The sequence below is a fragment of the Grammomys surdaster genome, unplaced genomic scaffold (genome assembly GCF_004785775.1).
Source record: "Grammomys surdaster isolate TR1022 unplaced genomic scaffold, NIH_TR_1.0 269, whole genome shotgun sequence".
Lineage (NCBI taxonomy): Eukaryota > Metazoa > Chordata > Mammalia > Rodentia > Muridae > Grammomys > Grammomys surdaster.
Genome location: NW_021604710.1, coordinates 2,559,926 through 2,573,476, shown reverse-complemented (window position 1 = coordinate 2,573,476; position 13,551 = coordinate 2,559,926). Strand labels below are relative to the sequence as shown.

General features: G+C 37.2%; 1 long non-coding RNA gene across 3 annotated transcripts in view; it reads left to right on the top strand.

Moving 5' to 3' along the window:
- Window positions 1-13,218, top strand: part of LOC114628562 — a 14,388-nt gene extending 1,170 nt beyond the window's left edge. For all 3 annotated transcript variants that reach the window (XR_003712488.1, XR_003712487.1, XR_003712489.1), the window contains 3 exons: window positions 1,492-5,926; window positions 6,198-6,230; window positions 12,158-13,218. This is a non-coding gene — a long non-coding RNA (uncharacterized LOC114628562). The remainder of the gene's footprint in view (window positions 1-1,491; window positions 5,927-6,197; window positions 6,231-12,157) is intronic.
- Window positions 13,219-13,551: the final 333 nt, after the last annotated feature.

The window sequence follows — 13,551 nt, the reverse complement described above, 5'->3', positions numbered from 1 at the left end:
TTGTTTTGTTTTGTTTTGTTTTGTTTTGTTTTGTTTTGTTTTGTTTTTTAATGATTCTTATTTTTTGATTCGTTCAATCAACAAACATGATATCGTCTTTTAACATGATATCTGTAGACACTGTGCCAACCCTGGGCTCAAGGATAACTGTGGTGAAAAATTACCAGCATAGGAAACTCCTCAATGTTCAAACAGTTCAATTCCACTGAGCTGCCCCATCCTACTCATGGTATCTGCAGGAATAGGAGGCAATGGGTGGGTGGGATAATGGAATTTTAATCTGTCCAGTCAGCTCGTTTACTGTCACATACATGCTTTTGTCATTGTACTTCCTATTTGCTTCCTTCAGCTCTCCTGAATAAAAGGCTGCTGGCCCAGAGGAGGCCAATGCTGCCATGTAGTCCAGCAGTGTAATAAACTTTTCTTATCCCAACTACAAATGTCTCAGTGACTCAGTTTACAAGAAATTCCAGCGATGTGATTAAATACAGAAGTATTTCACTCTGCATTATGCAAAAGTACAAACATAATGGTGCTTACAAGAATGCCATGAGAATGAGGGATCTTTGGCTATGAGACACCATTGTTAAAAAAATGAAATAAAAATATAATTGCCAATATAATTATTCCAAGAACACCACAATATTTGGGCTTCAATAGTCTACTAGAGCATAAAACGTGACAGCATAAAATCTCAAGATATGCCTGCCACTAAAGGTGTCCAGACACCTGCCAGGTGTGGACTGCCCAGGTTCATGACAGCTGAGCCTGGCACAGCCAGCCAGCTTGTTCATGGCGACTGCAGCGAAGAGATTCCCATAAAACCCTGTGCTACTCTTTTGAGAGAATGTCACACATGCATTTGGATTTCACCTACGTGATCAACTCAATGAGTTGGGAATTGAGGTGTGCTGAGACAGAATTCATTTAGCTTGGATTTGAAATTCTCTTGGATGTTTATCTGCTTGTTCAAATGCAAGCTTGGCTGAGGTCCACTGTACCTACTGTGCTAGGATTGTTAGAATTGCATCAAAACCAAAGAAAAAGTAGGTAGAATTTCCTATGGACTGTTATCCTCTGTGTCATTTCAAACATTCTCTGAAACAGGTCCTTCTACATAGAAGATCCATTTAGTCACATGACTGCATGAAACTTAGCCATGTGGTTAGAAAGTAAAACAAGAGCTTGTTATAGCAAGGAAGGAAACGAAGCAAACAAAACCACATTTTATTTCAGTTCGTTCACTGATTCTATAAAACCTTGGTGTTCCTCCGCACTGGATACTGGTCTAGGAAATTGGAATAAAGTGGTGAATAAAAAACAATGATGTTTTCATAATTAGGCTTATATTCTGAGATGAGACAATAAATATATAATATTCCAAATATGGTATAGAATTTATTTTTATACGAGTAATGTCAGTTGTTGCAAAATATCTATCTCAGTATCTCAGTGATTTAACCAAGAACGCTTTATTTTTCCCTCATATAGTGAGTGGTATGTTATGTGCTGTGTGCACTCCTTCATCTTGGAGCTAAATCATCCGGAAAATGACATCTGAAGTGACCATACCAAGAAACAATGGATGATAAAAATAGAGCAAAGACTGCCACCATTAAAAACCGATACAGGTGACTCCTGCTCAGATTTGATGAGTCAAAACTGATCACATGTCTCTATGCTAATTGCAGTGTAGGCTGAGCTGTCTAGAGCAGCACACAGATACAGATATACAATGGATGCTGACATCTGCCATAATATGTTAGGAAATCAAAACTACAATGGGAGCTTAAAGAACAGTGGAAAGGAGGTAGGCAGGTTAGACCAATGAGTCCTAAGCTGGCTGCACTGTTAAGTCAGGCAGTTAGGGTAGCCTCTAATCCTCATGTGAATTCAGAGAAACGCATCCCTCATAAAGGGATCCCTCTGCAAAAACAGGTTTAGGCAGGAGCCAAAGCAATAAAATCATTAGCAAAGGTGTTTTGCTTTTGCAAGGTGTGTCTCTTCTGAATAAGGGGGAGGGAAAAGAAAGTAGGGCCACACATCAGAGGAAAAATTCTAGTTTTCTTCCCCATCAGGGAGCTTTTCCATTTTGTATAATGAAGCTGGCCACTAGGATGTTGAAATAGTTTATAATATATAAAAGAAGACAAAAACTGTGGGCAGGATCACTGTCGCAATAAGTCAAGGTCTGGTGGTGGCAGTTCAACAAGAGTGCTACAACAAGAATGTTAGGAAGTCTGTGTATTGTGCTGATCTTGGAGATGTTGTGAGCAGAGCTCTCCAGCAAGCAGGGCAGTGTGCAGAAGAGAGGTGAGGACAGCAAATGCCATGTCTATGAGCAAGCAAGGCAAGATGCAAGAAAGAATCTGAAAGAATTGAGGTTCAGTGATGACCTTTGGAAAAGAATCCATATTGGAAGTCAAAGTCTCGTAAAAAACTATTGAGTGGACCATGAAGACAAAACCAAACAAGAAAAGGGTGTAAGATGCATTGACTTAATTCACAGCATGTCAGAGAAACAGGGTTAGAAGACAGTTTTTTGCTAAAGCAAGTATTTTACAAATATAGTGGGCTGCCTTATAGAACAAAGGCTGAGCTAAAGCTATGGAGAAGGTGGTTCTGTGAGAAAATGTGCTCGTAGCACAAACACAAGGACCTGAGTTCAAATCCTTATAAGCTGTGCGAGTTGGAGACAGAGTAATACTCATGTAATCTTCAACCTCCTAAACAAAATACAAAACAAAAATAGGGATTCCCACGACTCAGATACTACCCATCGAAAGATTGTGCTGACAACTGCTGTCCACATAGAGGAGTCTGAGTTGCTTTTGACTATAAGTGAATAATCCAGGAAGTTCATGTAACTGTGCTCTGGGAAACTTAACAGAGTGGGCTTTCATAGTGTACTGAGAGTGAGACAAAGCAGATGTACAGCCAGATCTCAGAGATTGACCTAGTATCATGGGAGGTGAGGTAGTACTGAGTCAACAAAAGAATAGTGATGTCACGAAAACAAGTATAACTCAGAAAATCTAGGTGACAGAGGCGGGGAGAGAGAAAGAGAGAGAGAGAGAGAGAGAGAGAGAGAGAGAGAGCAAGAGAGAGAGAGAGAGACTGAGACGAAGACAGAGACAAAGGCAGGGAGGTTACACACCTGAGCTTATGCATGTAAAACCCAGGTATTAGATGTCTTGTTCTTATTCTCACACCTATTTCTTTGAGATAAGGGCATTCACTTGGAACTAGGCTGGCATCCTATAAACCCCTGTAATCCTCTTCTTGTCTATGCAAGTCCCTTCTCTTTTTTTGTGTTCCTCAAAGCACATGGGTTATGGGACCATATGAATGGTCAGGTGTTTTGTTTTTGTTTTTGTTTTTTTGTTTTTTTTTACATGACTGGGTTCTTCATGCTTTCCAAGTAAGTGTTCCCAAGATAAATAGACTAAGAAAAGAAGAATAGCATGGGCAGATATTGTGGTGATATATTCATATGCTTGTCAAGACTGAGAGGTTTCACAGTGAAGGAAGAGGAATGGGAGAAAAGCCAGACACACAATTTGCCAGTGTGTGTCTGAGGTCTGAAAACAAGAGGAAATGATGTTCTCTCAGTGTTAAGTCCATAGAAGGACAGAGGCCTACCAACTACTAGTATCCATCTTGAAGTCCTAAGACCTGAGGCCTAGGAACTTCGATGATCCAGAACAGGAATGGATGGACACTCCAGGTAAAGTAAACAAATGGGTGTACCTTTACTCTGAACAGCTCTTAAACACCCACTGGCACAGGTAAGAGCAGCATCCCATATTTAGTCTTCTCATTCAGATGCTGATTTCTGAAAACATCCCACCAAAGCCATGTTAATTCAGCAACCCCAGAATCCCTTAACTCAGTTGACTTGATAATTATAAAATATTGTCCAACACAAAACTCTTCCAAAAGTTACTGAGATGGAGACTGAAACACCAAAAGGCAACACTGAATGGGAATGTTTCTAGTTCCACATACATGTCTGTGTCTGCTTTGACAGAGAAATCCCTCAGGAGCTTGGGTAAAAATTGATTAGGCATTCTGTGGATACGTATGAACCAAACTATGTAGAAATATTCAGAGTAATTAAAGGTGGGATCTTTGTCCTCTCTGTGACACATTCATTCAGAGGTTACAGTCCTTAACTAATGTACTCATTTCAACTACTTTCCTTCCTTTAATATCAAGTCTGAAACTTTATGATTTCATAGTGGGTAATGGCTTGAAGAAAGTTATAAAATATATGGCATGACATACTTTTACACAACTATAAAACCTTTAACAAATATAAAATATTTTTATAGACAATGCAATTAGTAAATATATTTAATGATTGTTTATGAGAATAATGAAATGAAGGACATTAATATTTTTGAAAGAAAAGAGAGACTGTTTTGAGATTTTGAAAAGATTACTTAACCATAATGAAAGCAAGCCCATAGTGAAGGAGTGAGCCGTGTGAGCATTTGGAGAGAAAATAACAAATCTAGAATACCATAACTTGAAAATCAATGTTTTGTGCAAGAGTTAAGCATCTGTAGCACAGTAAGTTGTAGTTAGGGCAGGCAGAACTTTCCTAATATCTTCCTTTAAGCATATTTTTTATTGAGAAATGTTTACATGCACAGAAGAGCACAAATATTGAGTGTGATTTAGTGAGTTTTGACGAATTTATATGCTCATAGAACCATGACACCAGTCAAGAGATGGGCTATTTCCATTACGACAAGATGTTTTTTTTTTTTTATCCATTTCTATTTGATTCCTTCACCAGATGAAACGGCTGGTTGATTTCTATTTCCATAAATTATTTTTGGAGCTACTATAACATCATGCAAATGAACCCAAACATACTGAATTCTCTAGGCTTTCTTATGTACAGCGTAATGTATGTCTGATTTCTTTATGCCATTGCATATGTCCTAGTGACATTTGAATCAAAGATGCCCCCGTAAGTTCCTATGTTGGAAGATATGGTTCCTAGCTAGACACTAGGGATGTTATGAAAGCTGAAGTAAATGGAGACTCATGTGGGGAAAGTTTGTCACAAGGAATGGGCCTTGAGGTGTCATAGCCCAGCCTGACTTTCTATCCAGTCTCTGCTTCCTGCATGCTGACACAATGTTCCCACTACGATGCCTGCTTTCCCACCACAATGGAATGTATCCTTAGACGTGAATCTGAGTGGGCCAGAAAAGGACCCTACCTAGTGTGGGCAGAACCTTTTGGTGGACCAGATATAAATAGATCCCAGTGAAAAGCAGTGCCTGCTGCCTGCTTACCTTCACTTCTTGCTGGTCAATGATTGTATTTTCCACTGACATCAGAACTCAGCTTCATCAGATACAAATGTAGACTGAAGATTAGTGACTAGCTCTAGGAATCTTCCAGGTCCTTAGCACTAAATTGGGACTAAAGAGGGATTTAATTTCACGGACCTGCCATGCATTGCATCTTTAATCTCTCTGATGTGTATAAAGCATTTCTTGTGCTACCCAGACATTAGGCTATAAGTCACTCTTGCAAATCATCTTCATAATATTTACATTCTGTGACTTTCATTATTACAGAGAATGTTGTCTAATATAATCTTGTTGTATTCAAGTTTTTGCTTCTTTGCAATTGTTTTATCTGATCTTTTATTAGGGGTTATTTCTATATCTGGGATATAAGCTCTTCAGGGTGTACAGATTTTGAATATTTTTTTTCTAAATCTGGCTCATCTGTTTCTTTTGAAATCAGCATCTTTCACTTAGTAGCTCATGTTATGATGCTATTAATACTCTTTGAATGGAAGTTTGCTTAAATTGTATCACAGCAGCTCATGGCAAGATGTGCTAGTATCTGTGGAGAATGAGAGAACGCATCTATTGTGGATACAACCAAGGCTATGCAGGTACTGTTTGAACATCTTATTTGATATTCAAGCCATTTCCATGAGGTTAGATGCCTCACTTCTAGGTAAACAATTGGAATTGTAGGGGTTAAGAGAGCTTTCTAAAGTGTGGTCTAATAGTTTGTTAAGTTCCATCCTAATTTAAAGTCTATGTTCTTTCCACTATTAAACACAATTTTTTTTATATTGAGGAAAGAAAATGATTTAATTTCACCTGGATTTTGATACAGTTCTCTCTGACACTGTATTTTTTTTTTTTTTTTTTTTTTAGTTCGCAACACCTGGTGCCATAAAAGCTACAAAGGTAATGAGTCACATTCTCTGAAATATAAAGTGACATTTTTCCCTAAAATTTTCCCCCAGAAAAAAAGGATCACCTTATATTTGAGTTTTAACAAAAATCTATCACATTACAGGGACACTGCCATTTCCTTCCTTTTAAGCAGTAAAAGTACTATTTGGAGAAAAATAAATTATTCAGAAAAAGCCTTCTAGTTTTGAATGCTTTTAATGGCCATCTGGTAGATCTGTTTCTTTTATTAAGCTAGTAAAAATACAACTCCCACGAAGAAATAATTCTATGGAAATGGTTCTACCTCTTGTGCTGGATTCGATGTTAGGAAAATGGTAAATACTACACAAATAATTTGCAAGTCTCGAAATTTTCATTATTTAACCCAGGAAAACTTAGATCTTGTCAAATAAACAATAAACTGAGGTCATACTGCATTCTCAACTCTATGTTCCCAAATGTGATTCAGGTACCCTAGTTGATTCTAATTACTGTCCCCAGAAACCTCTGCACCAGGAGTAGCAATACAGGGCACTTTTGCTTATGTTATTGGTCGACTTCCAAACAACAGAGCAGATTTGCATAGCTCCAAGCAGAAATTGTATAAGTAACCACTTTAATGATATTTCCACATGGCATTTTACATAGTGTCTGCCAAACAGCTCACAAATAGAGAAAGAGAACATGGTAAAGATGTGACCTTTACTAGAATCTCATGGAGATGTGAGGCACCTTGCTTCTGCTAGCATTGTATTGGCCAGGATCCATCACACACTTCCTGCCACCTGGTTAGAAAGGGCTGAGAAAATGCAGCATTGGCTAGGAAGCTATTTTCTCATGATTATTCTGAACCCAGGAAAGTAGAGCACATATTTCTGGTGCACGCTAGCTGATTCTGTAGCAGTTGTCATCTTAAACAAGCCTGTTAGCGATCTATTGAAAAAGCAATAGAGATCACATATATGCACATTTAAGATGAATAAAATTCCAAATATTCCAAAGCTGGGACTTCAGATAAAATTTTCAGTAGCAGCTCCATACATAGATATAAAAATTGTGATATCTCATACTAGACAGCAAGATAAAGTGGCATGGAAAAACTGCATTCAATGATTCACAGTGCTGTTGTGGCAATGGCAAAGGTGCTGATATAAAATGTTATGTGCAGAGTTCAATGAAAACTACAGATATTTGTGTAGATGAATAACAATCTCAGTTACAATTCTTAAAAATGCATCAATTAACTTAAAACTAAACAATAACTAGGTTTTTTTTTTTACTAACTCATTTGCCTGCTTAAGACTTTATCATTAAAGGTGCATTGTAACACTTAGTAGTCATGCAACATGGTTTGGTCATGAGGTCCACAGGTGGAATCATGTGGCTGAAGAAATTGTAGAAAGCACAGGTCCTATAAATTCCCATCACCTCTTCATGAGAGGCAGGTGTCTCACTCTATGTACAGAACTGAGTATGTAAAAAGCCCTCCTACTATTGCAACCTGACTCCACTGTGAATATGAATATGTATATATACATATATACATATATATGCATGTATATGTATACATGCACACACACACGCACATGCACACGCACACACACACACACACATATATATCTATATGCATGGCAATAAAATCAGGTTAATAGAAAGCAGCAACAAAGGCTAGAACTTTGAGTCTATCATGACTCTGTAATCTCTCCCCCATTATAAAAGGAATAAAAGCATCATCTGACTCATGAAAGTGATCATCTCATCTTTCTTGAAACAGTTGTGGAACCAAGAAATAGCTTTTGGTGGTCACTTAAACAGGATATACATTGAACTACCAAGCCAGGCTTTGATTTAAACTACAAAAGGGCAAATGAGAACAAATGTAAAATCCTGTGTGAGGTGACACAGCTTCAGAGTAATTATTATAGACATAATGAAGTTCATTGAGATGTAAAGACTTTGGATATGGTTAATATTATTGGTGCATGTTGTTTTTGATTTGCAAGTTGTTTATAATAAAGCTGTAATTAAAATAATTTGTTTACAAAAAGAAGCCCCCCCCCCAGAGTTTTATAGCATTGACCAAGGCTTGCTATTTAGATATTTGGGCAGCCAAATTTTTTAATTGCAATATTTTTAGTTGAAAGATAGGAATATTGCAACATTATTTGATTTTATATGGTATAGACACACTATAAATATTATGTAAATTCCACTTATAATGGGAGAAGGATTACAAAGCCATGATAGACTCAAAGTTCTAGCCTTTATTGCTGCTTTTTAGTAACATGATTGCTAGTCATTCCAAACACAGTTTAGAACTTTTATTAAATTTTATTTTCTTTCTAATAGGTTCTTTTACCTTTAAATAAATTATTATATGTATATGCCTGTGTACATATGAGTGAATACCACATGAAAACAGGTGCCCACAGAAGCCATAAGAGGGCTTTGAATCTTGTGGAGCTGGAGTTTCAAGCAGTTGTGAGCTGCCTGAGATAGGAACAGTGAATCGAATTCTGCCCCATGGTAATAGAAGCAGCACACATAACCACTGAGTCATCTCCTCAGTCCTGCTATGTTGTCTTTGCAATAATTCTGTGCCCCTATTACTTCTTTAGTGATGTTGATTCTACTTTCAGAATCAGTAGCAAAAGAAAGGAGAGCACTTGTTTACTAGGCTGTGTATAAATGGGCTAGACCCTAAATCCTAGGGCATTGCCCTCTGCTATTTGCATTTAAGTGAAACACATTAAAGGCACAGCCGTTTCCTATTGAATTGTGCAACTAAAACAAAATATTTAAACAGTTGAACAAAGCATGCTACCTATGTCTGCCAACACAAATGTTTACATTCAAGGCTAGTCCTTACTCTATCCATGAACTTCCGTCTTCAATTGCAGAGTAAATGTAATGCATCTGATACATTTCTTCTCACTATCTGATTTTCACTTTAAGTTTTCTTGTTTAAGACATATTAATGTACAAAACTCCAAGAAGACTTCAGAAACTTTTGGAACTGCTGCTGTAATAGAATGGACTGAAAGATTCACCGAGCACTCTCCACTGCCATTCACACTTAAACAGCATGCACACTGAATCACATTTGTACACAAGATAAATTAACAGGGGGTGGCCTGGTATAGCTCATAAGATAGAAAACATGAGACTCAGGCTAGAGGGATGATCCAGTCAGAGCACTTGCAGAGTGAACAGTCTCCTCTCTCTGTGTGTCACTCAGGACCAATTTCCAAATTTTAAGAAAACTCTTCAGGGTCAACTTCCCCTAGGTCAAGACCACACAACAGTACAATCTTGGCCAGGGGACAAGACTGACAGGATACCCTTGGTAGCAGTTGTCTTCTGCACACCATGGCTGACCAAGAAAGGGACATGATCTAAGACAAAAGTAGAGCTACACAAGAGACTGTTCTTTTACTAGCCCTCATCTGATAAGAACATCTTCTCTCTCTCTCTCTCTCTCTCTCTCTCTCTCTCTCTCTCTCTCTCTCCATACCAAATGTTGCATCCTTCCTGGTCACCCCTCCCTTTGCTTCTGAGAGGGTGCTCTCTCCACCCATATACCCCTACCTTACCCCAGCCAGCACCCACTTTCTCTGGAGCATCAAGTTTCTACAGGATTAAACACATCCTCTCCCACTGAGGCCAGAAAAGGCAGTCCTCTGCTACATATGTGCCTGGGACCACAGACCAGTCCATGTAGGCTCTTTGGTTTCTAAACTTGGCTTTCATAGTATCCCAAGATCTATTCTTCCTTATACTATTGAGAATCTTCCATTTGACCACATGGTTCCCATTTTCAATCTTTTGTGTTTCTCAGGCAATCTATGAATTTATATTTGTTTACTCATTGAAAATTACCCATTTATCAGTGGGCACTGAGAGGCAAAGGCGGACAGATCTCTGAGTTCAAGGCCAGTCTCGCCTAAAGAGCAAGTTCCAGGACAGCTAGCAAAGCTGTCTTGAAAAACAAAACTCAGAACTAAACTATAACAAAATTACCCATTTATAATAATAAACAATGCACACCATGAGTTGACAATTCAAGATTACCACCCAAATCTATGAGTTTAAGTCTGTTTAGGATTTGTACTATGAAAAATACCTAAGCATAATGGTTATGGCCCAAATAATCCAAGACAATGTAAGATCACATAAAGTGAGTTAGCACATCACATAGGACCATTCTCTAGAAGGGACAGGAGAAATAGATTTGCATTTGATTTGTAGATTTGAGTTCCTCTATAGAAAATAATACATTACTAGGAATCTCAGCATGAAAATACCATTGCTTGAGTATTCTATAATTTCCTTTCAATGTGACAATTCCAACTAGATGTTCATTATACATGTATTATACATACACATGTACACGAAATGTACATATACACACAGTTACAGATATATGGAGACAAAATACATACAAAAATACAGATTAATAAAGTTCTTAGCATGAATATGTGTAAAACCACTCTTTTAGATTGATATGAAGCTAGTCTCAGCCAGTGAGATGTGTCAGTAGGTAAAAGCACTTTCTATTCAAGACAATTGACTAACCTTGATTGTTGGAACCTATAGTGAAGCATGCGTGCACACACACACACACACACACACATACATACACACACACAAGTACATACAATAAAATAAACTTAATCTATATTCATTTTTAACAAATGGCATATCCATTTTCACACTAGTTTTGTTTGCAATTTTTGTCATTTTGAGACAAGGTCACATGTATCTCTGATTGTACTTTAACTCATTCTGTTGGGAAGGAAGAACTTGAAATCTTGGTGCTTCTGCCTCTATCTTCAAGTGTTAGAAATATATCATGTACCGTCATCTCCAGATTGTGCTTTTGTTATTTTTTTTAATATCATTGTGGAGCAGGCTGTACATGAGAACCACATTTACATCATTTCCGCCCCTCACTTCAATGCCTGAGTGTCTTCCAGTGTTTCAAATAGTAAGTCTGAAAAAACCATTTTAGCTCAATATAATAAAGTACATCTGTTGGAGTCCAAACACTAAGAACATTAACATATAAGTTAGATGCAAATTTAGGTACTATTTATACCATTTTACCCATTTATGGAATGCCAAATACAATATTGTATGTATGTGAGGGAGTCATATACACAGAAGATTCTCACGAACTTTGAAACTCAGCTTCATTAACCAATTCTTAGTACAAGACAGACAAGATTCCTGACAGAAGACTTTTACATGGGAAATACATGACTAACATGAGGGTGATTAAGAGCATATTATTGATATATAGAATATTCTACTATCCCTACAAAAACATCAAATGCTATCTAATCCATTTGAGGGCCTGAACTGTCATGTAGCTTGACTTTGAGTTTTTGGTGAGAATGGAACCTGTTTATTACACCTTAGAATAGTGTAAAATGTAGCTTAATCTAATCATTCTGCCTGAGTATGGAAGTATTTTCTGCCTTATAGTGAAGAAATAGTTCATATTATTATTGATTCTCCCATAATATTAAGTTAACATCTTTAAAACTACTTCCTCTAACATTTATCTTTGTCTTGAAGAGCAGAATGCAGGAAGGATATTATTGCTAAAACAAGAGACCTAGGAAAGCCAGTGAACAAGTTGTGGAACAGATTGCTTAAGTATAGGTAGTGAAGTCCATGAAGAGAGGTGTAAAAAGAGACTCTCCCACAGTCTCTAGCCTCAGTGAACCGCTACACTCACCTTTCAATTAAAATGCTTTTCTTAATTGAGAATTACATTTCTTTTTGGAACTTTAATGTTCATATTTGAAAGAAAGCAAAATAGATATAACCCTGTCTATCCCCTCCCATGACATTCTGTAAATCAATCCCATGGCCCTCAGTCCTTACCCTAACCTGGAGTTTATTATAGTAAATTCCTAACTCTTCTTTTTCAGATTTCTTCTGTCAGAATCATCTGTACTCCCAGCTGCTACCTAAGACCCAAATATCGCTATCATCCTGTCACAGCCAGCCTGTGGACTAGTTAGCTAACTTGAGCAGTAAAATCCTGTTGTGATCATGTGGTCACGGTTTCCAAGAGCCTGCATCATTGCAAAGCAGCATCCCTTGTGCCTAGTCAGCAGCTATTCCACAACAAAGTTGCTCTCTGGGTGTATTTTACTTTGGGCCAAGAAAAGGCTCTTTTCCTGTTTTCATTTTTCAGTTTTGTTTTTGTTAGGATTTTGTTTTGTTTTGTTTTGTTTTTCTTTTTTGTCTAAATCATATTTGTCCACCAATCCAATCTACAAAGTTTTACCCTAATTTGATTGGTATTTCTGCAGTCCACAAATTATAAGAATCATTTAGTCATAGGCAAAAGAATTCCTCACTTCTGATTTTGAGCTTTAGAATGCCACTGCATGTGACATAAACACCCACACTCCACTTTCTACAAGACATGGGGATATCGCTGACACAGAATCTTTCCGATAATAGAGGCAGAGAGCACACAGTGGCCTGAATATCCACCTCGGTGACTACATTTGCCACCAACTTTCTTTTCCATGGAGCTCCTGACTACAGCTAATAAGTATAAAAGATTCACACCTGCCCATTTTCATGTGAACCCTACTTTAAAGCAGAAAAGCTCTTGAGCAGATGAGGTAAGAGGTGGGAAAAATTAACATGTCAAAGCCTTACTCCTGTTTCTGAGGTTGTGATAGAGTTATGAATAACACAATATCATCTCCCAGGACAGCCCACTGTCCCTTTCCTTGTTTCAATTACTGATCCAATTTGTAGTTTTCTCTGAGTGCTCATAATTTAGCATGGCATTTGCAACAATTACTGTGTCTAGAACTTATCCACAATGTTAATGTCACTATAATAATAAATAATAAACTTACTTATAGTGATTATACTTTGTTTATTTGGAAAAGCAGAAGTCAATGTTAAACTTTTAAAAATTGAGTGAAGTTTTTAAAAATCTGAAAATAAACAAAATTTCAACTTTAAATATTGGTCTAAATTTTTGACATTTTTAAAAATTAGGACCTATAGGACTAGTGTGTGTCTGTGTGTGTGTGTGTGTGTGTGTGTGTGTGTGTGTACACATATATATTTATGATAGGTAATTTTGAATACTTCAAGATATAATGCAGCTTTTAAAAAGTGATTTTTTTTCTCTTTTTAGAATCATTGTGATCTTTAAAATATAATGACACCATTTCCATTTTTCCTGTCCTCCTCCAATTCCTTCCTTTGCATCCCCCATTGCTCTTTCGCAAGTTCATTCCTGATATTTTTAATTTTTTTTTAATTTCTAGTTTATGTATTTATATTGGTGAAC